Source organism: Sarcophilus harrisii, chromosome 3 (genome assembly GCF_902635505.1).
Source record: "Sarcophilus harrisii chromosome 3, mSarHar1.11, whole genome shotgun sequence".
Lineage (NCBI taxonomy): Eukaryota > Metazoa > Chordata > Mammalia > Dasyuromorphia > Dasyuridae > Sarcophilus > Sarcophilus harrisii.
The window spans coordinates 112,329,582-112,357,028 of record NC_045428.1 but is presented as its reverse complement, the minus strand read 5'-3'; the positions used below and the strand labels follow the sequence as shown (position 1 = coordinate 112,357,028).

General features: G+C 32.0%; 1 pseudogene; it reads left to right on the top strand.

Moving 5' to 3' along the window:
* The first annotated feature begins 835 nt into the window (after nucleotides 1-835).
* LOC100920464 lies at nucleotides 836-3,255 on the top strand (annotated as a pseudogene).
* The last annotated feature ends 24,192 nt before the right edge of the window (nucleotides 3,256-27,447 follow it).

Below are 27,447 nucleotides of genomic sequence, written 5' to 3'. Positions count from 1 at the left end.
GGGAAATAGAGATTAATCCCTAATGAATTGCTCATGAGGAAAAAGACATAGGAAAAAAAAAGGCAATTTTCTTCCTTTTGTATCAGCAGGCTGGTCCTAAAATCAGGAATACTTGAGTTCATATCCATCTCAGATATTTAATATTTCCTACCTTTCTGGGCAAATCACTTAACCCTAATTGCCTCAGCAAAAAAAAAAAAAGGCTGTATTAGAATTTCTCAAATAATCAAATCTCACATATGTTTTCTGGCTTTAAACCTTTCAATTAGAAAAATTGTCAAAATCTCAAAGGAGTGTTTCCTTACATGCACAATGAAAAATATCAGTTATTTTAAATTACATAGTTTTAATGTATTATCAAATAAGTTTCACTTCTACAATGTGGTCAAATTTGATGTTTTGACTTTTTTAGTGTATTACTGAAGATGGTTAGCTCTTCCTATAAAAAGAAAAAAATATATTTTGTTGACTATAACTTATTTTAGCATTTTAAATGTAATTTTAATTTAGACCTCTAATGTATTTTTTCAAGTACTTTTATTTAAAAAAAATAGATTCTTAAGAGTAAGCAATCATTAGATTATAGCTATAAGAATATATGTTTATAAATAATCAATTAGACATCTTTTCTATTATTTTAGTCTTTTCTTCACTCATCATTTATTCACCAATCATTTCATTCTTTTGCCCAAGAATGTTATCATTTCACCTTTTTTTTAAAAGTCATAAAATGGTCCATTAAATGTTTAGGTCAAGAACTATAGAAAGTAAATATGTTCATGATGCAGTAGGCAGTATGAATTGAGAAGATTAATTTATAATCAGGAAGCAATCAATGAACATTAATCAATACAACCTGTGTAAACTACACTGAAAAGTCAATTGCTCACCCTATCAGAAATTGATTTGATGAATGTAATTTATTAAGAGACCTAATTCCTGGGCATTGCTTCATGCTCTTCTGGACTCAACTTTCATCTATGGTTTATTAACTAATCAGTGATCTTACAATCATCAGTAGGATATCATTATTTAGAAAATTTGGTTATTTAACATCAAGTTTAATGATATAAAACTCCATTTATCAGAAGCAAGTAGTAGTCATTAGTGTTGGTGGCAGGCTTCAAGTCTTGAGAGGCAGTGGTAGCCAGGCAGCAGATTGCTGTACTATCTATGAAAAAGCTGAAAATGGAGCAAATTTAGGCTGACCAAGAGCTTTTGGTTCAGATCATTAAGAAACTAATACAGATCTATATATTTTTCTTATTCAAAATCTCATGGCACCAATATTTTTTTACAGACTGTTATTCATATGTGTCACTGAAACTCCAGAACAAATCTCTCAAGAAAAACATGTAAAATTGGTGACATGCTGTTGAAAATAAAGAAAATGAAAGGAGAATAAGAATGCCATAGCTTTTCAGACAGCTCATGTAGAGCTTACATTTACTGGTTTCTCTCTCTCTCTCTCTCTCTCTCTCTCTGCTCTCTCTCTCTCTCTCTCTCTCTCTCTCTCTCTCTCTCTCTCTCTCTGTCTCTCTCTCATACACACACACACACACACACACACACACAAATGGCATGTTATTGTAAAACTCAGAAAATGAGCAAAGTACTGTTATCCTAAATGTTCTACTTGTAAAAGTGTGCCACAAAAAAATGAAAGATTTTCCATTGTTAAATAAAAGAAGTTGTTACAAATAAAAAGCAAATGTCTGAATCCAAAAACTCAAACAAACAAAACCATGAAACTATACATCTCTTTACTATTGCAAGTTATGAATTTGAATCTAATAACAGCCTCACGGTGAATTCTTATTCCATGCTATTTAGAGTGATTTGGCCAGGAAGAAGAGAGATTAATGAATTATCAATGAACAAAACAATGAAAATATAGGTGTCAATAAATAACTTTCATCTAGAGGAAAACAAAACACTTCAAATTTGAAGATGGACAAAAGACTTTTGCTGCATATATTACTACATTTGATAAAAACAAAAACAGGCATTTGAAGCTTCTAGATAGAGAGTATAAAATAGTCATTCAGAAAATGGAAGAAAGTCCTATTAGTAAGAAAAAGCAATATGGGAAGTGATTCTTGATGGAAAAGGACCTTGCAGTTCATTTTTCACTGGACAGAAGATGTCAATGATAAACCTATACCTCTTTTGGCAAAAACTCTTGCAAACAGAAATTGAAGGAGTTCTCCAAAAGAAAATAAACCTAGCAATGTTAAATTATCTCAGAATATAGTTATGAAAGAATCTTTATCTACGGATCTTCACACAAACAAAAAAGATATTTTAAATACACCCAAAGAAATGTTACAAATATTTTGCCAGTTCTTTTATAACAATACAAGACATCAAACTGAAGTCAGAGATGACTCACATTGTACTTGGTGCATGCTGAATTGCCACAAACTTTAGAGTTTCCTCAAACATTTTAAACTCTCATAGTAAATTTACCTTCCATTATGTGTATCATTCCAGAGGCACTAGAAGAGATGTTTCTATCAATTAATGGTATGATGGCTCCTATATAGGAATTGCTCAGGATATTCATTGTCAAACTCAATTTTCCTTTAGTTGTAATGGGCTAGTAAAGAGAAGACCTATTATACATATTCTCGTATGTAGTCCAAAACGTACCAATGCAAGCATATCTGAATTTTTTGAAACTGAAAATGGAGATATAGAAAAACAGCAATGAATATGCAGCAGTGGCTACAATTAGTTCTTGACAAACTTGTTTTCCATTATGTCCACACAAAATAGAAGCAGATAGTAAAGATGAAAAGGATCCTGAATGGTTAAGAGAAAAAAACAAAACATTACTCAAATTAAAGAATTTTCTGATATCAATGGAGAGAAAGAAGTGATGAAATTATGGAATCTACATATCATGAAGCATGGGTTTATTGCTGACAATCAAATGAATCATGTCTGTATACTGTTTGTAGAGAATTATGGACAGAAAATCATTAAGTAAAATCTCTGTAGAAACTTCATGCTTCACCTGGTCAGCATGCATGACTTTAATCTCATTAGCATAATGTCAATAGACAAAGCAGTTACAAAGCTTTGGGAAATGCAGCAGAAATTAGACAAAGGAGAAGCTGTCCCCTACCCCCAATGAAGAATCAACTGAGAAGCAAAATGGGACATCAAATGGATATAGTAATATTTACCCAGGGGAGAAAATTTCAGATACTGACTGACATCATCTCAGGAGTTTCAAATAAACAAAAGGAAAAAAAAGAAAAAAACAAAATTCTGAAAGAAAATGCTAATCCCGTATTATGGACAAAGACTAAAAAAAATCCTGGGGAATATATTTACTAGGAAGAGCTTCTGTTCTATTTTACTTTATAAATAAGTTCCAACCAGGAACTGTTAGATGAAGTTAATGATTTCAACAAAGACTTCGTATCAGAGTTCATTTGACTTCATTATGCAAGTTATAAAGATATATGATGTTAGTGATATCATTACAAATTCTCTAGTTTGAGCATGAAGAACAGTTATACATGATAAAAAGTTTTTTGTAATTTGAGTGGTTAATGCCTTATGAAACCTATTGAACTGATAATATTAAAAAAACAAATTTTAAAAACTATGTATCTTCTTCATATTTCATATTCATATTCATTCCCTTAGCTGTCACTATGAGCCTAATTTATATATATATATATATATATATATATATATATATATATATAAAATTTATAAAGTTTACTTTGTTGTTTTCCAGAGAGAGAAAAAGCTAAAATAATTACATTTGGGGAAAAATTAGTGCTTTGGGAAAAATTAATAAATTATGTATTATATGCCCTGGCAATAAAACAAAGCTTTATTTGGCATTTAAAGATATTAAAGAATACTATAGATTTAATCAGGATCAAGTATTATGTTTTCACATGTGTCAGAAGAAAGAATAAGCTTAGATTTAATGCTGTAAATATAAAAAACACTTTGACTCTAAGAATTAACACACACTAGAAAGTGAAATCCTTAGAATAAGGAAATTTTGAATTATCTCTGGAAACCCTCTACTTGAAACTATGTCTCTTATCAACTCTGGAATCAATAAATCAATAAAGACATTACTAGAGATGGAAGTGAGGCCCTTAACAGAGCATTAAAAAAGGACACAGAAAAGGGAGTCTATTCCAGAAATGTTAAAAAAAAAAAAAAAAAAAAAAAAAAAAAAAAGTCTCATCTTCTGGAATGGAAGGCAATGTGATTTAGACTATTTTGGATTATGATATAAATCCAAAAAGGAAAATTAGAATTAAATTGTGTATGACCCTGAAAACTTAAAAAATTCTTTCCTTATTTCACATCAATTTCTTTCCCAAGAGTCAATGCAGGAAAATTGAGGGGTGGCCCTCTTGTCAACTCTATCATCCTTATTTCCAGAAACTTTCCCTATTGTTGGGAAACATCAGATTTAACTGCTTAACTTAATAGAAAATGATACTACTAAGTTTCCTTCTTGACTTAACAGGATTCTTGTCTAAATCAAAGCAGTGACATTACTGTTTTATTCTGGTCTTTTAAGGTTCCTTTAATCCATTAAAACACACAAAAATAATAAAGAAGTAATATATTTTCTCAATTCATTGATCTTAATATTCTCTTAATATGAATGATCTAATCACCTTTCAGAAAAGATAGAATAGATTTAGAAAAAAATGGAGTTTTTAGGTTTTAACCTGACCTTGAGTATGCCTGCCATCCAGCTAGTATCCTTCTGCTACCATTTCTAAAAAGTCAAATATTTTCATCATTATTGAGGAAACAAACATTATTTGAGAGTATTATCTTTTTCTCACTCCAACTTACAAGATCAAAAAATATCAAAATACCCAATTCAATGTAGACAGACAAAAGGGTTAGAATTAGGGTTAGAGATCAGAGATTTTGTTGATATAAAAATCTCTTGGGTGAAGAAATACCTAATATCAAACAACATGGTACTTTTTTCAGCCACATATCATCTAGAATACTGAATAGAAAAGGGTTTTTCTTGGGATCATACAGTCATTATATGTCAGAGACTAGACACTAAGCATGTCTTTCTTTCTGGCTTGAAAGCATATTCACTATTCTTCATACCATTACTAGCTCTAAATATAATTTGAAATTTTAAAAATTCAGCATTACTTTCTATTAATATTATTTTGTGGAAGAAGTTGAGGTATATTTAGATCTGTGAATTTATTTATAAAGAGCATACTCTATAAAAAAGAACATAAAATTGTTTTATGCAATGTGAAATGTTATATTATACAATTACATATTATATAATTATATTAATACATATTCATTATATAATTTGCTTATTGTAATATATTATATATATTATCTTATATGTAATATAAAATTATTTTCCAATGCAAATATTTTACATTCAAAATAATACTATTCTACTAATAAACATTTTAAAGAGCAGTTTTGGTACTAAGGGGTTAAGTGGTACACTTAGTTTAGGTCAGAGGCAGAACTTAAACCTTGATTTTGATGATTATGAGGCTAACTATCCCCTATAGGTTGCCTTCTCTCTTCTTTTAATATAAAGAATTGTAATTTTATAGAAATACTTTTATTTTATTTTCTAATTTTAAAATTAGAGTATTAAATACTCTTGTGGGACACAGAGAGTCATGACTTGAACAATAACAATATTCCTGTAAGTAAACTTTGAATAACTCCATTACTCATGATCTAAATATGGGCTAAGGAATGGATATAGCAGAAGTGCAAAACTATTCTCTCTTGATGCATAAAAAGCAATCTATATAGCAATATATTTCCTGGATTTGTTTCCCAGGAAAACCACACACTTTTCCACAACCTGTATTTCCCATGTATAATCTCACCACCTGGATATGGACAAGTCAGACATTCCATAATCATTGCATTGTTACTAGGAGACAAACTCAGCTGGTTCACTGAACCAAGGGAATGGCTAACAGGTGGAGTGGAGGCTTGGAGCATTTTACAGAGTCCCAAGTACTTTTTATAGGATATCCCAAAATTCTCAATGCAGTTTTTAGTTATTAAAACTTAAAATTTGAACTAAGAACAGTAGATTATGAAGTATTAGGGAGTTATTCACTAAAAAACTGTGAATAAATAAAATTCATAAAGGAATTTTGCATTATACATTTTCATATATTAAGCCCAGAAACCAGCTAGTTATCATTGCAGGGACAATGTTATCATTGCTTTAAAAAGCAAAGCCAAATGATAATCAATTGTTAAGTTCAGGATCAAAAATTCTCTTCATATCAAATGAAAAAAGTCCATTGTTGAATTTAAACAAATGAAACTATAATGCTGTCATTGAATTAAAAAAAAAAAAAGTCTATTCCCTTCTCTCCTAATATGGTATAGTGGATAAAGGCCTTGGATAAAAGCATGGGTTCAAATCCTGGCTCTTACAATTACAAGATATGTGAATTCTTTTATCATCTGACTCACAGGCTCAAGGCTATGTTTCAATTTAATAAAAAGTCTTTTTTTAATAAGTTCATTATTTCCATCTTGAATTATCATTGTCTCTGTACTTTATTAATATGTCAATTAACACTTTCAAATGATCCAATTTCTGCATGTAAGCTTATAATAGTTGCCTTATATTTTCACAACACTTACATGATACATATATAAAATTGAGTATATACTTAATATAAAATAATTAGTCTTTTTTTATGAGAAGGCGAAGGCAACTAATAAATATTGTGCACATAAATATGTACAATTCTGATCAATAAGAATGAAAAAAAGGAATAAAATCTGTTTCCAAGGAATCGTAAGTGGGCTTTTTTTTTTTCTAGGAGTTAAGCATAAAGCAATAGAAATAATATATCTTTTCTGAACCTGCACCATATAACTCTGATGCATTTATATGTAGGTACCTTCTGCAGATATCAAAATGGGTCCTTTTCTCAACCACCTAATATCTATTAATGATTTCATTCTTCTGCTCTTCTAGGATAGAAATGAGCAATCATATTTCTGTGTTTCCTCTCCATCACCTGTAATTTCCCTATCACTGTCTTCTTGTTTCATCCTTTAAAATGTCCTAAATGTATACTTGCCTAAGACAATTTTCCAGAGAATTCACAAAAGGCAAGCACTTATATGGTAGTCAAAAGAAATGATACATGGACACACTCAAGGTCTCTCTAAAGAATGTTGGAACTGATCACATAACATGGAAAACATTAGCACAGGATCTCCCATCACGGTGTTCCCTCATTAAAGAAGGTATTGTATTTTATGAGCAAAGTGGAATTGAAGTAGTTCCAAAGAAACATTATTTGTGCAGATTTTGAGAGTCCATCCCAAATGCTCCCATGGACTAATTGTGTCCAACTTATGGTATATTGGGGCTTCTTAAACTTTTTACATCCATGATCTCTTTTCTCCTGAAAAATTTTTACATAACCCATAACCTTGGGTATATATATATATATATATATATATATATATATATATATATATAATAGGTATACATATCAAATATTTTTCTGATAATAAATCATAATTTCAAAACTCCCACATTCAGTTAAGTTATTTTATATGAAGTCATAATCCAAGTATAAGAAGTTTTGTGGTAGAGCATTCTAAGATCATAATAGTATGATCAATCACAATCAGATATACTCTAACTTGAGACTAACATAGTGATATCATTTTGTTCTTCACAAGGGTGAGGGACAGATAACAACCAAGCGATCAATCATTTACATTCTACTGCTTCTCTACTAGACTTAGTCATAAATGTTTTGTATCTTTATTGCTCCAGCAGCTTCTTCTTTCCATCTCGGTTAGATTTTGCCTTCTCCATTAAGTTCTATATCTTACCACTAATCTGATCTTTTAAATTATCATTTTGATCATCTCACAACTTTGTTAATAAATCTAACATATCTCTTTCTTGCCATATCTGATTCAAGAAACTTTGTTATTATTCAATTGTTTCAGTCATGTCCAACTAACTCTTCATGACGCCTTTTGTGTCTTTCTTGGGAAAGATAATGGAGTGGTTTCCCATTTCTTTCTCTAGCTTATTTTTACCAATGATGAAACTGAGGCAAATAGCCTTAAATAACTTGTCCAGGGTCACACATCAAGTAAGTGTATGAGCCCAGATTTGAACTCAGGAAGATGAGTCTTCCTGATGCCAGTGATGACATTATGTCCACAGCTCTCCTAGCTCCCTCAACATCCTTTATCTGGTTTCAAAAAAACAAAACGACTTTAGTTCCAATATTATTTAGCATATGATCTTGTCTCTTGTCAGGCTATTCTTCTTACTTTCCTCCAAATAGATCAAATTTATTTTTTTACTTTTTCTTATTCTCTTTTCCCTTCTAGAAAAGCTCACCTTTATTTTGTCCACTTCTCTAAAGCATAACCTATTTTACAAAAGATAGCAGGTCTAGTTTTTTCTCCCCTAGGGATCTCTATGTGTACTTTAGCCCATCATATCTTTGTTCTCATTAGTTGCAGTATATTGTTAAGAGCATAATTATTCTTTAAAGATAAATATATGTTTGAATTTTGTCTCACTGACTGAAACACTAGTTTCCAGATTTATTTGATAAACATCTTATATTTTTTTAAAAAATATAATCCATCCCTGATACATGCATATATGTATAAATTGATATCTATGCTATATATATTATATAAACTTATATACATTATGAAATAGACATTTGAAAGGATGAGGTAAAGGTGAATAAATATTTTTTTAAAAATTATTTATTAGTAATACAATCCCTTTTTGTTTCCAATAAATATTATTAATGATCATATTTTAGTCAGAGCAATGTGATCGAATATGCTTCATTATTTTTGATGCATCCTTGTGTATGTCCTGAGGGATAGAATGGAATTTTAAATAATAATTGCTTGTTTGTAATTAATTGTTCAGTTAATTTGATCAATGTAGCTAGCCAAGCAAGTGAATTTCTACTTTCAAGATAGTTTTAAAATTGAAAGATACACAGAAAAAACATCAAATAGTGGTGCATAACTTCTAAGCAAGAATCATGTTTTTTCTGTGTCTGGATGGAAAATTATGTTAGCAATTATGTGAAGGATGAATTGTTGTTTGTAGAGACATAGAACTAGAGGTAGTGGTTAATTAAGAGCCTATTGTTAAAATTCAAAGGAGAGATGATGGGAGTCTTAACTTAAGAGATGATGGGGGTGTTAAGTTGTTGTATCAGGAGACATAAAACAAATATTAGAGACTAAAAGGCCAAGATTTGGAGTAAGTAAAAGTCAATAATGTTATAAACTATATAGTTTATATGTATGTGTATATATATATATATATACAAATCTATATGCATATATAAAATGTTGTAAACGACTGTTTGACACTATATATGACTGAAGAACTTAGACTTTTGATCTCTCTGATGTTTAATGCAGGCTTCCTCCTCCTGCTTTTAACACAATTCTTCATTCTTAATGTGCTACAATCGACTTTTATCTATCACAAACTTAATGCTTTCTTCTCCATTAATTAAAATGGAGCCTCCAAATTTGGACTTCTTAGAAATAACACTCTTGACACTGAAAATCAGATATCAAAGAAAATTAATTAAAGAAGAATCTTAAGGAATCTTCTTCAGGTTCTGTCCAGAAATGGTCCCTACTCCTCTTAGGGAAGAGGGAGCACTGAGTACAGAAATAGGGGAACCTTTATACTTGATCAATGATGCAGCCCCTCCCTTCAGAGAACAGATTAGTCCATTTCATCCGGGTTACACTCTTTCTGATACGCCCACTATAAGTTTTCCTTTAATATGTATAAAACATATTCCCCTCCCCCATCATACATCCCATCTTCAAAAATGGCAGAAAACTCCTCCTCTAGGGTGTATTGTTTAATATTTAATTAGCCTATTAAACAAGGTCAGTAGTGATTTGGTCAAGTCAGGTCATTGACCCCAACTAGTTTGGGCTGGATGGGTTATTATCTTAAATTTGTGGTTTTCTCAAAAACACAAGATTCTTTCTGATTGGCTGAATCCACCTGTACCTTCTTAGCCCCCCAATTCCTTGTTTGTTCAAGGCTTCTATTGATCACTTAATTGTTCTGTGAATCCTAATCTTCCTTAACCTCTCACATTTTAAAAACCTCTTGGTAAGTGGTACCCACTATCCCACACTACCTCGAAGCTCGCAACACTGTGGAAACCCAACTTTTCAGCATTTCTCACATTATCTACTATGACAGGACCAATGTGTCACATAAAGAAGTGGAAATAGAATTAAAGAAATAAATGATGGAAACTGTTGTTGGACTAGAAGGATATATACAGGGGAGGCAAAATTATTTTAAAGGCATCTAAGTATGCAATCTTAAGAGAACTGAAAGAAGGAAGAAAAAAATCCCTGAAATTATTGTTATTGCAATGAGTGATTGCAAGATTATAAGTAGGTAGTTATCCAATAAAGTCTTACCCAGAGCCTGAAACAATCCCCAGAAGTTGGAACTTTGAAAGCATGACTTTTTTGTGGTTTGTTGTTATTGTTGTAGGTGTTTTTTTTTTTTTTGCACAGATATCAGAAGTCAGATTTGCCTCCAATTTTTATTCAATCATTTTAAGTTCCTCCCTTCTAGTAGAAGAACCATTTTTCTTAGAAAATCTCTGACTCTAACAAGCACTACATCACACTTAGAATTCTGTTTCTATACTGGAAACTGAGTGGATGCCCATCAATTGGAGAATGGCTGAATAAAATGTGGTATATGAATGTTATGGAATATTATTGTTCTGTAAGATATGACCAGCAGGAGGATTTCAGAAAGGCCTGGAGGGACTTATATGTACTGATGCTGAGTGAAATGAGCAGGATCAGGAGATCATTATATACTTCAACAACAACACTATATGAAAATCACTTCTGATGGATGTGGCTCTTTTCAACAATGAGACGAACCAAATCAGTCCCATTTGTTCAATAATGAATAGAACCAGCTACACCCAGCAAAAGAACTCTGGGAAATGACTGTGAACCACTACATAGTATTTCCAATCCCTCTGTTTTTGTCCGCCTGCATTTTTTATTTCTTTCACAGGTTAATTGTACATCATTTCAAAGTCGGATTCTTTTTGTGAAGCAAAATAATTCTATGGACATGTATACATATATTGTATTTAACATATACTTTAACATATTTAGTATGTATTGTCTACCTGCCATCTGGGGGAGAAGGGAAAGGGAAGGAGGGGAAAAATTGGAACAAAAGGTTTTAGAATTGTCAATGCTGAAAAATTACCCATGCATATATCTTGTAAATAAAAAGCTATTTAAAAAAAGAATTTTGTTTCTATGACTTCCCTGGAGCTTCTTCATCAAGGATCACCAGTCATATCCCATTGATTAAATACTACTGACTTTTAATGACCTCATTATCCTTGCCTATTCTATTGTCTTTAACACAATTGACCACTTCATCCTTCCAAATCCTTTCTCATCTTTTGATTTCACAGATGTTATATTTTCTTTTTTTAATTTTTCAATTTTTAAAAAATTACCATATTTACTTTTCAAATACATGTAAAGATAATTTTTAGTGTTCATTTTTGCAAAACCTTTGTTTTCAAAATTTGTTATCTCTCCTTTCCTTGTCTCCTTCTTCCACAATACAGTAAACAATCTAATATAATTTAAACATATGCAATCCTTTTAAACATATTTCCTTACATGCCATGTTGTGTAAGAAAAATCAACCCAAAGGTTGGGGGATGGCAGGGGAGATGAGAAAGAAAAATAAACAAACAAACAAAGTGAAAATACTATGCTTTAATCCATATTCAGTGTTCAAAGTTCTCTCTCTATTTGCAGTTGTCATTTTTCATCCCAAGTCCAGTAGAATTATGAGAAGAGCTAAATCTATCACAGCTGGTCATCACATACCCTTGCTGTTACTGTGAACAATGTTCTGGTGGTTCTGATCACGTCACGTAGCATCAGTTCATGTAAGTCTTTCCAGACTTTTCTATTCATTATTTTTCATAGAACAATAAAATTCCATTTATATTATAGATTACCATAACTTATTCAAACATTCCACAATTCATGGGCTTCCACTCAATTTCCAATTCCCTGCCACAACAAAAAGAGCTGCTAAAAATATTTTTGCATATGTGGATCCTTTTTTATGATCCCTTTGGGATACAGATTCAGTAGTGATACTAGTGGATCAAAGGGTATGCACAGTTTTATTGGCCTTTGAGCATAATTCCAAATTGCTCTCCAGAATCATTTCACAACTCCACCAAAAATGCATTAGTTCCAGTTTTCTCACATCCCCTCCAACATTTATCATTATCTTTTCCAGTCATTTTAGCCAATCTGATAGATGTGAAATGGTACCTCAGAGTTTTAAAAATTAGCCTTTCTGTAATTATTAGTGATTTAGAGCATTTTTTCATATGACTATAGATGATGTCATATTCTCTTGATTATCTATCTTTACTATCTCTTTAAAAAATTCTGTCTCCCTCATTAGCCCTTTTATTTTCTTGCCGATTGCTCAAGGGAAGGGTGTTAGTGAGTTTCTGTTCATGACCCTTCTTCTCTATTTGTATTTTTCCTTTGGGAATCTCATTCATTCAAATAATTGTATCAGCTCTATGAAGATTACTCCTCAATGTATGTTATCACTTCTGATTCTTCTTATAAGGTCTTGACAGTCTAGGTATCACAAATTGCATCTATACTATATCTATCTTTCCATTTTATATGGTCCCAAAGGCTAAAGGAAAGTGAAAAATAAATCCTCAAAAATATTTGAGGATCCTTTCACTGAACTGTGAGAATAATTTAATCTTAGTTCTACATATTTCTTCATTTTGTTGAAAAAATATGAATATTTAAGATTTATTGATGTATTAGGTTCTTGTTAGTTCTTATGCTAGCATATCCACAATAAATGAGTTAAAGTGACCAAAGACAAATGACTATACTATCCTAAGATAAAAATCAATCAATCAACTTCTATTAAGATTTTTATATTAAATTACTACATGTCAGGCACTGATCTAGGCAATTGAATATAGAAACAAAAATGAAACATTCCCTGATTTCAGTGGAGACAACCTGTATAAATAGAAATATGCAAATATGTACATGTGCATATATGTATATGTACATGTATGCACATATACATATTTATTAAATAAATTCAAGGTAATTTAATGGAAATAGGAACTAGTAGCTTTGCAATAAAGACAGGCTTCATGAAGGAACTTTGAAAATACAAATTCTAAAAGGTAGAGTGAAACTGGAGCTTATTCCAGGAACTATGAACAGTCGGTGTAAAATCACAGAGATGGGAAATGAACTGTTATATGTGGAGAGCACAAAAAGGGTATTTTTCTGAACTATGGAATGCATGAGCAGGAGTAATGAGTAATAAGCTTGGAAAGAAATGTCATAGCCATATTGTTAAAGGTCCTAAATGCCAAACAGAGGGGGTTGTGTTTGATTCTTACACGAGTAAGGTGTCATTATGATTTATTAATGAAGGGGAGGGTGATATGGTCAAACTTATGTTTTGGTTATCATTTTGGCAGCTGTATGAAGCATGGATTAGAGAGGGGAGAAAATTCAGTTAAGCAGAGTAACGAGAAAATTTTGTAATAGCCCGATACAGAAATGATGAGGAGTGGAACTAGAGTAATCTCTTTGAGAGTGAAGGGGATGGGACAGCTTAGAGAAATGTTCTTGAGATAGAATTGAGAAGACTTGACAACTAGTCATTGATTGGATATGGAAAGTAAAGAAAAATGAAAAGTTCAAGATGATTCTGATCTGATAGTGAATTTTGGAAGAGAATTAGAAGGGAGACATGGAGGGAGAAAGAAGATGTTTTCTTTTGGACACAAATTTAAGATGCTTCTGAGACATCCAGTATGAACTATCCTAGGGGCAGTTGACAATGTGAATGAGTAAAGTGATAAATCTTTCTCAAGAACCTAACATGTAATAATCATTATACTAATTGGTAGAATTATAAAAAAAGACAACAGCCTATTCTCTGGGAGTTTACAATTAGTGAGAGACTAGAACTTCAATATTTCTCTGATCTAAACAATGTAGTGATTTTCATTAAAGGTTTAGATTGCCATCAATCCAAATTTCCCTTCCTGTGTCATTTTTATTCATATTTTCATGTAATACTTGAAGGGGAATAATGTTCATGTAGAGAACTCTAAAACATTTTTCTCTAAAGATTTCTGTGAGAAATTACTTTGAAATCTTTCATACCTGTTTTGTAGATCAAGAGTTTCAAATATGTAAAATTTTAGTGACTTGGCCATGTTCACACAGCTAGGGGTATCTGGTCCCTTCTATTGTTGATCACCAATTTAAAAGCTTCTAACATTTCATAAACTGCAAATTATGGTCTTGAAACTTAGTAGCATCAGTCATTGGGTAGCTGACATTATGACCTTTTTCTCACAACTTAACATTATAACACAAATTGCTTAACTCCTGCTCCGACTCTTTCCCCCCTTCCTTTCAGCACTAAATAACTCCTTTAGGTCATATAACCAGAGTAAAATGAGCTACTCTGTGAAAGGTAGTAAGATATACACATAGTAAATTATGGTACCCTTTTGTCTTTGTGGGTTTTGTAACAGTTATATCATGTTGATGAAACATTTGGGGGCTATTTTACACATAGTTCAGTAGGGTCTATGGCACAACTGTTAATATTTTCAAAAGTTTGATCCAGAAAGTAGAGTAGTTTGCTCTTCATTTTAAGATTACTTGAAAAATCTTATTTTAAGAACTAGATTATTTTTTCAAAACACAGAACTGCAAAGTTGAATGCTTAATTGATTTTTGGAATCCCTCCAGATAGTTTTTTGCTCATTCACTATTCAAACCCAACCTACAATTTCTTAGCATGGGAAACAAAGGGGAAAAAATAAAATTTGCTTGTTGGTTTCCTCAAACTTCCTTGTCTTAATGAGTTAAAGTATAATAATAAAGTATTTTATTTTTGTTCAATTCTTCTCTAATATATACAAATATATATTTGTTTGGAGGGAGTTTTAATGTATAAAAAATTGTATTCCTATGTTTTCTGTTTAGAAATGAATATCAGAACTTACTTGTTTGGAAATAAAATTCATTCAAAAATCACTTGGATAGTTAGACAAACATCTTATTCAAAGTACAGACTGGTGTTGATACGTGCAAAATAGTATTTACAGTGACAAGATCTGGGCTTTGGTGTAAAGAAGGAAATGAGATTCCCAGATCAATTTTAAATTGTTGCATTGTTTTAAGATTATACCTATCACAAATGTTTCCTTTGGAATTCTTTAAGTTATAGGGTGCAGGTCAGTGTCTGTTTATGTCCAAATGAGACACACAGAGAAGCTCTCAGGATATATCCATCAGCAATGATGACAAGGGGCAACCAGTGTTAAGTGATCCCCAGCATGACAAAAAAATCAAATACCATAAGATTTGGGGCTTAATGAAATGTGATTACAAATTATTGAGAGAGTGGAGACAGGGGTCATACAAGCCCTATAGAGCAATTGAGAGTGCACTTACTGATATCTTTAACAGTGTTCTGAATTTAGAGGCTTTGTTCCTAATTCTTACCCCTTTCCCTAGTCCACTGTTTGTGAAAAATGCCTCATTCCTGGAGTTTCCATCTCTAATAGCAGTTCCTCCATCAGGAGCAAAGGAACAATACTATCATGAGATTTGCATCTGTACTCATGCCCCTCAGCCAATACAACATTTCCAAAAATAGCCACTCTTTTAGGGACATCAAATAGTCAAGGGATAAATGTAGTCGACTACAAAAAAAAAAAAAGCAAAGTCCCTGGTGTTTGACACCTTGTGTTCAAATAGAGTATCTAATGTTTAGTGTATGTGTGTGTGTGTGTGCGTGTGTGTGTGTGTATGATTAATCATGTCATTTAGGCCTCAGTTTCTACATCTGTAAAATGAAGAGAATGGGCTAACTGGCTTCTGAGGATATCCCTTCTAGGGCTATAATCCTAGGAATCATGTGAATTGGCATGCCGTCCACCTCCTAATAGTCACACCCCAGTAAAACTTCCTCTGCCTCATTCTACTACTCTATTTGCCCTATGAACACACACACACACAAACACACACACACACTCTGGTTGATGCAGTGGTGTACTTTGAATATATAATTTTTTTTTTAAAAAACTCAATGAAAAAGGTAATAAAAATGATTAGAAGTTCATAACAACCATAGAAAATAGCTTAGTTACAAGAAAAAAAGGAAGTATGAATGTGCACCAATCCAAAAAAAAAAAAGATCAAAAAGTAGGTTACAGAAGAAGTTTTACACACATCACAAAGCACAGAGATGCTGAATATTTCAGGTCTCTGAGGAATGCCCTGTAGAGGTTGGAAGCTTCATGTAATGACTTCTACTGATTTATACTTTTGTGTAGATTCAAAACCCCTATCCCTGACCTACATAATTAATTTAATTACTTAATTGGCCTGTTCTATGAAAGCTGAAGCTGAGATTCTGGTTTACCAAGTTACATAAAAATGTTTATAGCCAAGTACTTGAATGTTTCTGTTCACTTTTGTCCAAAAGAATCAGTCATATCCATTAATTTTTAAGTATTTTCATCCCAAATTCATTACATGAGGCTATTCAAAAAAGTAGAAGCTAAATTGCGTTCATGTCAAACTAGTATTTCTCATAAGTAACATTGTCAACAAAAGAATAGGTGACTGAAATGTTCATTTCTATTTTTGTTTGCATATCCTGTATTTTATTATTTTCAGTGTATTTAAAAGCATGATAGTATAATTGCATTTCCTGTAGAATCTTTCTATTAGAAGCTTATCTTATGAAGCCATCTGAAAGAACATGGTTTTAAGTAAACAATAAAATAATTCATAGTTAAGTTTATCAGAAGTTTTCAAAGATCAGGAGATATTCAGATGCAAGTGGATTTGAAATTTTAGTTACATTTTATTTAAGTGAATCTACTGGCTCATAGTTTAAAATTGTAAACAATAAAGCCATTTTGAAATAATAATAACTATAAAGAGGTTGAAATTACACATGTATCTCTTTATTCTTAACTTAAGTATGTCACACATTTTAAGCTAATGGACAATACATTCACAGCTGCATGGAATCACAAATCAGTTGGTAAACACAGATAGCACAATGAGATGAATAGAATTATAATAGATATATGGATAATAACACATTTCAACCAAGATTTCACAACTTGTCTTCAGTGCAAACTGTAAAGCTTGATTGAGCAAAAGATAAAGTTAATACTATCTAATAAGAACAGACCATTATAGATCAGTGAAACTGCAAAACAGAATTATATGACAAGGGGCAAGCCACATTATCTAAATTAACATTTTTCCAGCATGAACAAGAAGGGCCACTGTAAGAAAACGAGAACTAAATAGTATGGCCTGCATTTAGTCAACCTGAAGTAATTATTAATTTATGGTTGTCTGTGATTTTAATGAAAATGAAAGCTGTGAGGAAAGAATTGAGAGAGATAATGTGCCGTGAAATTGAGTTTCATTTATTTAGGGGCCACCTTTTCCTTTTTTTGTTGTTGTTAAAGGAAGAAAGTTAATGCAAGATGTCCACATTAAAATTTCACTAGGATTATGTAACCGCAGACTTAAATGGTAATCGTTATCTTTGAGTAGAGTTAATGCAAAAGAAATTTAAGACTGGATTTCAGGCCCACTATTAAGGTGGGAGTAGGCAATGACTAAGTCCTACACTTTATGGAGAGGTTATAATTATTGTTTTATAAATATGATGAATCCAATCACTGGTTCCTCAGCCATTTGATTCTTGCTGTCACCCTTGAAATACCCCTTTCCATGATGGCTTTTTTTTTTCAAAAGTATAGAATTTGAAAGCCAGGAGGGAAACTAATGGAGATAAAACAAATCAAAATGCAATTCCTTCCTCTAAACTTCCATATAATATTTCTAAGTAACTAGAAGAGTGACAATCACTACAAAGAATGAATAATAGGGATGGGGAGTAAGGATGGTGTTGTGGTATGGAGTAACTACTGATCATGTAATAATTTTTCTTTCACACAGACAATACTACTTTTCTCCATTGCTTAAAATCTGAGAGTGAAACAAGGATAATTGTAAGATTATTTTGAAAAATGTCATTAATGACAACTGAAATGCACAATGGATTTATAAAATATATTTATAAAATAAAAAATATATAAAATATGTGTATTATATATATATAATGATATCTACATATACATACATATATACATATGTGTGTACATATAAAGTCAAAGGATCCAGATTTGAATCTTGGTCCTATCAGTTACTACCTATATGGTTTTAAGTAAGTCACAACCTCCTAGATTCTCAGGTTCCTTATCTGTAAAATGAAAGTGGTTAGACTAAATGACCTGTATGATCCCTAGGATTCTACTTTTGAATGTCTAAGGAATACATTCTTTCTCCTTTCTCCTCTCACCCTCAGTACCAGTGAACCTTAGGTAACTTATGCTATCAACTTCCTTTCCTCCTATTCTAGAACTTGCAAATTCTATAGGAGGAAATTGCAAAACTATTTTAATTGGGTCCACCACAAATTGATATTGTTTCCTCAATTGCTTCTTCATTGTTGTATTGAAATCAATTTCTTAGAATCTTTTAGTCATTCCCTACAATGACTTTTTAATTTTCTCATCTTTCTTTAAGTCCTAAACTCTACCTTATTTTCTCATTCACTTAATGACCTCATATTATTGAGTTATTTTAGGAAAAGTAATATGTCTTTACCTCCCCTTTTTTCTGCTGTCTACATTTGAATATCCCCTTCCCTGCTATTGCTATCTTTCTCCATCAATCATCATTCCTGTCTAATATATTTTCAGTCCCTATTTACTGATTCCTTCTGCTTATCCTACAAAGAATAAATAATCAAGTTTAGGGCTGGTAAATACCTGATTCTCTAGTCCATCTTTTTGTTTTACAATTGAAAAATAAATACACTAGGCTCTCTTCTACTTTACTCTAAAATATCTTTTAAACTTGGATGTCCTCCATATTTCTGTTCTTTACTTAAGTCTTCTCTCTTAATGATCTTCCTTTGTTATAGCTATCACCTCCATGAAATTGACTTTCAAATCTATAAGAATCTTCTTGTTTCAAATTTCCATCTGTCTGCTGGACATTTCTAACTACAGGTATGATTGACATCTAAAACTCAACATTATTGAAAATGAATTCCTTGTCTCCCCAAATCCAATCTCTCTCCTTAACTTATCTATTCCTGTTGGTCACACCATTATCCTTTCAGTTATACAAGTTTATAACCACAGAGTTATCTTTGGTTCTTCATTCTATCTCTAGCTTCTCAAAAGCTGATGTGCGATCAAATTCTATCAATCATATAAATGGAATATTTCTTAAATATGGAAGGGACAGCTACATTCATCCGTGTTGTCAAATTCAAGTAGAAATAAATCTCAAATAACTTCATATTGACTTTGAAAGTCGCAAGTTAAAATCATCTTTGATATAATTTTTTTTGTTTTATTTTATTAAGTATTTATCAAATATATTTTAATGTATTGGGGTCATACTCAAGAATTTTGCAGACATTATGCAAACCATAAAGTTTGACACGTCTGCCTTACATCTGAATTTGAATCAAAAAGGATCTTAGTAACTCAGGAGGCTAAGAGAAAACTAAAAATACTAGGCAGGAAGAACTATATTTAAATCCTGGTTCTGCCACTTGAAAACTGTGTGACCCCAATTAAGTCAGTTTCATTGACTTCAAAAATGGAAGAAAGAAAGTACTAGGTGATTTCTGAGATTGCTTCCAATTCTAAATCTATAATCCCATAATTATTCTATATGCCATGTTTTTGCATTTTAAAAGTATATGGACAACATTTGCACAGTAAAAGAAAATGGGATTTTATTAGACTCCATAATCATTGCAAAGAATACCTAAAATAACTGGGGTAAGAAAACCATTAAAATATTGATCTATTGTCAAGCTGGAATTTGTGAGGTCATAAGGAATTAAACTAGCATGATGATATTGAAATGGAAAATAATAGGAGCTATTGGCAATTATGAAGAATAAATATACTCCTACCATAACCTGAGTATTATGGATCAAAGAAGGAATAAGAACCAAGTCTGAGTTTTTTTGAAACCATGGGACTGGGAGCACAATGATACTATAACAAAAATAATAAAGTCAGGAGAAGGAAAACTTTGAGAGAAGTTGATGAATTTAGTTTTTGACATGTTGAGTTTAAGAGAATTAATAAAAACTTATAGATTGATGAGTTTAGTTTTTGACATGTTGAGTTTAAGAGAATTAATAAAAACTTATAGTAGAATAGAGAATTCAGGAGTAAGAGGATGATTTAAGGGGTAAGGTCTTATGGAAATGAGAGAGAACATGGTTAAAAGCACAGATGAAAAGTATAGCTTTAATGAGGAAACAGACTTAGGAGGGTTGAAATAATGAAAAAAAAAACTAAGTGACAAAGTAGAAAGTTAAAGAATTCCTACCAAATGATTTTAATCTTCTCACAATGAATATTTATTTATGTATACCAATATAATTAGTGTAACATAATCTGCTTGGAAGATACATATTTTGTGAGTAAGCATTTTCATTTTATTCTTGTGTTTTTCAGGCAAAATACAGAAACAGCTTATTACAGTGTTTGGCACATGGTAGGCAACTAATAAATCTGCATTGATTGATTTAAATAAAAATGATAATGGACCAAAAAGCTTAAGACTGTTCTTAAAGTGTTGAACCAAATATTTTTTTATATCTAAATACAAAGTCATCAATTTATATTAAAATCGTCAAAATTGTAAATTGTTTTATTAAAATATTATTTATATTCAAAAATTTTATAAAATAAGGAAATTCAACATGAAAGTTTGCAGATAATTGAAAATACATGTGGTTTTAAAGAATCACATCTTTGAATTCTTATCAGATGCCTCACCTATATTTTAATTAGTTTACTATTAGTTTTAAATTTTATATTTAGAATTTTCATGATTATATAATTTTATATTTTATGATAGCTATGTGATGTAAATTTGAATTTGGAAATTTGGTACATAAAAGTTGTTTCTTATAGTTAATATAAGTATTTAATGAATAAATCTAAAAACATCATATATTGGATAACAAAATTTCCTGGGAGTTCACAACATGATTTGATATTTGTTTTTATTTGAAAATTATTCCTGGAACAAAAGACATTTGGATCTAATTGAGAATCATTTTGTATCCAGATCTTTGTTAAAAAAAAAAAAAACAGACCTAACATAAATATTTTAATTTATATACAGAATACATGTTGTTTTGCTGTTATTATTGGTGGTGGTGATGGTGGTGGTTGTGTGTGTGTTTGTGGGTGTATGACCCACCTAAATCACATGCCTAGCAATCAAATCTCTAAGTCAAATGTTATGGATATCTTTGGAATTTTATTTCCATAATTCCAAAGTAGTTTCCAAAACTGATGCAATTCTCAAGGCTACCAACATTGCATTAGCATGCCTATTTTCCCACAATACTGTCAATCTCTGTCTTTTTTTTTTCCCATTTTTACCAATTTGCTGGTTATGAAGGAAGAAATCAGGATTGTTTTTGGTCTGCATTTCTCTGTTAATATCCTAGGATATTAAATTACTGGATAATGGGATAATAAAGATTAAGCAGAATACAAAAAATCATGAAAGAAAAATTTTCCATCTGTGTTGTATTCATCATTCCACAGAAAAGGAGATGAGGGATAGGGTGTTCTTAGAATTAAAAGAAATATAAGGAAATTATTTGTTCATCAAAATTTTGTTTTTGTAATAAGACCCTGAAAGACAAAGAGACAGAAAGACAAAAACAGAGAGATAAAAAGAGAAACAGAGGCAGAGTATTTTTATTGTTTGCTTGCTATGTTTTAGGCCTTGATCCAAGACTTAAAATAAAGCAAAAAGACAATATTCGAATCTCAAGGAATTTACATTTAATAGGGGAAGAAAATACATAGAAGAAATCTGGAAAGTGGAGTATACCCACACTGGGGAAAGGCTACTATAGAAAAAACTGAAAAGTCTGGAGAATTGAGAGTAGAGCTAGAAGAAAAGTGAAATGGTGTTTCAGGTCAGAAATTCATCAGTTAAAAGAGAAAGCATTAGGAGTAAAGGTATCTCCAAGGTGAAAAGCTTGTTAATGAGGAGGTCAGAAAAATCTGGAGAGTCAGTATCTGTAAAGAGGATTCTATCTCTGAGCAATGGCAGTTAAAACTATTTGAAACATGAGAGTGTATACCCACATGCTCAAGCTCTACACAGATATACTTGAACAAGGACTTTTTAACTTTAAATAGGAGCACATGCTTATATAAGGAAGGAGGTTCATCATAGTTGTCTCTTTATTCTAGAATTTTTGAAAATTTGGCTTTTGAGTTTTTTCTCAGTGAAGTAAAGTATTTCTTTAAGTTAAAAAAAGTTTAAAGGAAGGTGCCAATTTCTTGAAATCTGAGAGGAAAATACTTTGTACCTTAAAAAAAATAAAATTAAGCAAAAATGTTTCTCTCAGAATAGACTTTTGATTCTCCCCTTTAACTTGTCAACATAGGCTTATTCTTATACATGTTTAATAAATTCAATAACAACCACAAAGAAAAAATATCATTCAATAAATTTAATGATCTGAGTCCCAATGCCACAGGCAAATTCTTTCTTCTTCAACAAAGAATCTCACTGGAGAAAATTACTGGACCGCACTCAAGAACTGTTGGATAACATCTCAATAAAAATATGCTGGAATTCCCCTTAGCCAGTGGCATTCAATTTCTAAAACAAAACATAAAGAGGAACTTTTAGCTCTTTATAACTTAATAAGGAGAATATTTTAATAATATTAAACAAATTCCACCTCCACTAAAAGCCTACTCTGATACTGCATTGTAGTGTAGAGGTGAATGCATTCCCCAAACTGTTCTAGTCAACCACATGTTCTTCTGGATCACTGAGAGAGGAAAAGCATTTGAGTAAGGGCCAAGAGGTGAATGTATGCCTGTCGTGTAAGAACCTTCCTAGCTAAATGCATAAAGTCTCAATAACAGAAATTTATCTAGCAGGTAATTTTTTTTTTTGGGGGGGGGGTAAATATAGGGTTTTTAACAAGATCATCTACTAAAAGCCCTGAGGATTAAATTACTTTGTGAATGAAGCATCTATAGGGATGATCTCATTGTTTGTAGGAATGTGAGCATTATTCAGGATTGTTGATAGATTTCAATTTGTATCTTTAATATGGATTCCCGGGCCATTACTAGTGTTTTTGGGGGAAGGGGAATTTGTATATATAAGTATACCTCAGTTTCACATCGGAAGGAATATATTAAGGAGTATTTAGTTATTGTTTTATTTCCTAAGCTTCTATTGGGAATTATAACGTTATACATTATAAGATATTTGGAGGGGACTCTTAAAGAAGAGGATAATTCATTTGCTGCCAAAGCAGCTGATACATAACTAGCTATCCAATACAATTGAACAACATAAAGGATACAACAAAGATTGTGGCTCTGCTATCTAGGTAAAACTAAAGATCTATTAGTAGTTCCAGAGAAAAAACATTCCTTTAAAGAGCCGCATCTTTGCTAATTGCCAGTAGAGATATAAATCATCAATAAATATTTATTAAACACCTACTATACACCAGACACTGTGCTAAGCGAGTGTGGCTATGTTAGAAACTATGGAACTATTTGATTTCCTATTTCCTAGCTTATGATAAGCTAGGAAAGTCTAAAAAATGTTAAAGGGTAGGTATCTGAGAGAGTTGAGGGAAGCACTGGACATTCTGATGAGTTGGGATCAAGAACAATGACAGAATGGGGGAGAACAGATTGAATTTTAAGTGGTAAGTAAGTCTCAAGACAGTGGAGAATAAAAAAAAAGAGTAAGATTAGGAAATACTTGATAACTAGTAAATCTTACTGATATAAGCAGATAAATCATAAAAGGTGCTTTTTTTTTTTTGCTTGTTTGCTTGCTTTTTGTATAAATGAAGGCTTTGTACTTATTGATATGATATCCATGCAATGCCTATATAATGGTATATATAAAGTATATAATGGAGAATGTCCTGTTCCCTTAGGTCTTGTGGAACTTTCATTCTCTATAGGGCAGCATGCATACTGTTTAGGTGTTATTTCAATGAAAAGAAGATCATGAGGAAGACTGTATTCTCAATAGGACTATCAACATACATTCTTTCACTGTTTTTGACAAAGCCTCTTTACAATTTAAGGAAACCTTCTTTTATACCACTTTTATAATTAAAAGTTTGAAGAACTGGCAGCAGCCTCTTAGAATAGAGAATCCTTAGACTATCACCAGTCCTTAGCTCCCTTTTTCTCCTGGAATATCTATCCATCTGCTCTGCAACCCTCTCCTCTCAATGGTGAGTTCCTCCTAGAACTCATATTTTGAGGAAGTATCAATCCCTTTTTCATTCCTTTTGCAAATTCCCTTTTGTCTGTCTAAATTTTATCTCCCCCAGTCTTCCTGGACTACTTCCTTTACCTTCTACCCAGGTCTCCTGTACCTTTTAAAATGATATCTTCCAAGTTTGGAATGTAAATGTCTTTAAGGCAGGGATAACTACTTTTTATTTGCATTTTTGTTCTCCATACTTAGCACAGTCTGTGACATAGTAGCTCTTAATAAATACTAATTGACTTGACACTAGATAGAATGAGAACAACTGGAAGAAAGGAGAAGACTTCTTAGAGGAAATTTTGCTAGAGGGACAATTCATAATCCATAAACATCCAGGACTAAATACTGAAAGAAACCACTGAGATCTCAGCTAGCTTCCAATAGTTGTTGCTTAGGTCCATTACTTCAGGAAAAGTTCAAGGCACTAGACTACTAAATGGCTCTCAACTTATAGACTCCTGATTCCCAAATATTGAATAAATCTGAAGGAAAAATAAATTATTCTTCATGAAAAAAACAAAAATTTTGCAAAATAAATTTAATACTGACATAGTATACAAACTTAAATTTATCAAAATTTTCTGAAAATTTTTGATTTACTGTTTGTGTAGCTTAACGCAAAGCAAAGCACTGAAAATGCTTAGATGGGTTTTCATCAGTTCTACAAGCATACGATCATTCACACATTATTTAGGAATCACTGAAGATGAAAAAAGAAAAATCAGGGCTTCATAAATGTTCTACTAAGTATGGTGTATAATAATTTTGTATCAAGTAGACCAATAGGATTTTACACAGATTTTCTTGCAAGGAGCTCTAATCAGAGACGAAGTCAAATACTAAATAGTCATCTGGACTCAGATTTATATAAGAAATTTCACCTCTAAATAAAGTTCTTTTTTAAAAAGTCAATTCAACAAGTGTTTATTAAAATCTTACTATTTGACAGATAATATATTAGTACTAAGAATACAAATACCAGCAAAAAGGAAAAAGATCTTCCCCTCAAGGAGATTACATTTTAATAGAATAAAACAAGATTTGGAAGGAAGTTAAAAAGTATAAGAAAAATGGAGTATCCCTACGGGGATATAATAAAGGAAATTCAGAATGTTAAGACTGTAGATAACTGGGCTTATATTCCAAAGAAATCATAAAGAAGGGAAAGGGATCTGTATGTGCACGAATATTTGTGGCAGCCCTCTTTGTAGTGGCCAGAAACTGAAAACTGAGTGGATGCCCATCAATTGGAGAATGGCTGAATAAATTGTGGTATATGAATATTATGGAATATTATTGTTCGGTAAGAAATGACCAACAGGATGATTTCAGAAAGGCCTGGAGAGACTTACACGAACTGATGCTGAGTGAAACGACCAGGGTCAGGAGATCATTATATACTTACAACAATACTATATGATGACCAATTCTGATGGACCTGGCCATCCTCAACAATGAGATGAACCAAATCAGTTCCAATGGAGCAGTAATGAACTGAACCACCTACACCCAGCAAAAGAACTCTGGGAGATGACTAAGAACCATTACATTGAATTCCCAATCCCTATATTTTTGCCCACCTGCATTTTTGATTTCCTTCACAGGCTAATTGTACAATATTTCAGAGTCTGATTCTTTTTGTACAGCAAAATAATGGTTTGATCATGTATACTTATTGTGTATCTAATTTATATTTTAATATATTTAACATATACTGGTCATCCTGCCATCTGGGGGAGGGGGTGGGGCAAAGGAAGGGAAAAATTGGAACAAGAGGTTTGGCAATTGTCAATGCTGTAAAGTTACCCATACATATAACCTGTAAATAAAAGGCTATTAAAATAAAAATAAAATAATATAATATAGAAATTCATACCATCAAAAAAAAAGATTGTAGATAGGAGAAGAATGGGCACAGAACAAGCTTGGGTAGCCTCCTTACTATGGAAGTTCTGGGAGGGAAGAACCAATCAGAGGAAATGTAACATACATGGAAAGGATTTTTTTTTTTTTTTTTTTTTTTTTTTGGTATTTTTTCTCATTCTCTCAAGGGATGGAATGAACTTCCATAGCAAAGACATTTCTGTGACATATTAGAGAAATGTGAAATAACTAAGTAACTCATCTTCCTGAGTTCAAACCTGGACTCAGATTTCCCTAGCTATGTGATCCTGGGCAAGTTGTTTAACCCTGTTTGCCTCAGTTTCCTCATTTGTAAAATAAGCTGGAGAAGGAAATGGAAAACCACTTCAATATCTTTGCCATGAAAACTCCTAATGTCATCACAGAGTCAGCCATAATAGAACAACTGTTGTGCCACAGTTCTCTTCTAATTGTCCTGCCTCAGTTTCCCTTATTTGTTCTGCCTCAGTGCCTGTGGTTACAAAACCCACCCTTGCCTCCTAATTATTAGAACTGATATAATTTAGGGCTGGCTATGATAAGATTATAAACTCTAAATGTTTAATCCAGATAAGGAGAAAGATCTTCTATCTTAGACATCATGAGCCCAAATCTTCCCCACTTATCAGAATGTCTGGTGCCTCCCCCCATTCTGTCATTGTTCTTCTCGATCCCAATTTATCAGAATGTCCAGTGCTTCCCTCAAGCCTCTCAGAACCGAATTGATAGTCCATTCCCACTCTCAGTGTTCTGACTCCACCTCTGCCTCTGTCTACCCTGGTAGCCGCATGTATACATATTTCATGGGAACCTCACATTCCTTGCTGGATGCTTTTGAGACATCAGCCCTGGGGGCAACATGCCCCCCAGAACAATCTCTCCCTCTCAAATAAAATATTTTTTCCTTACATTTAAGGTAATATAAACATTAGTTGAAAAGTGATAAAGGTGGTTTTT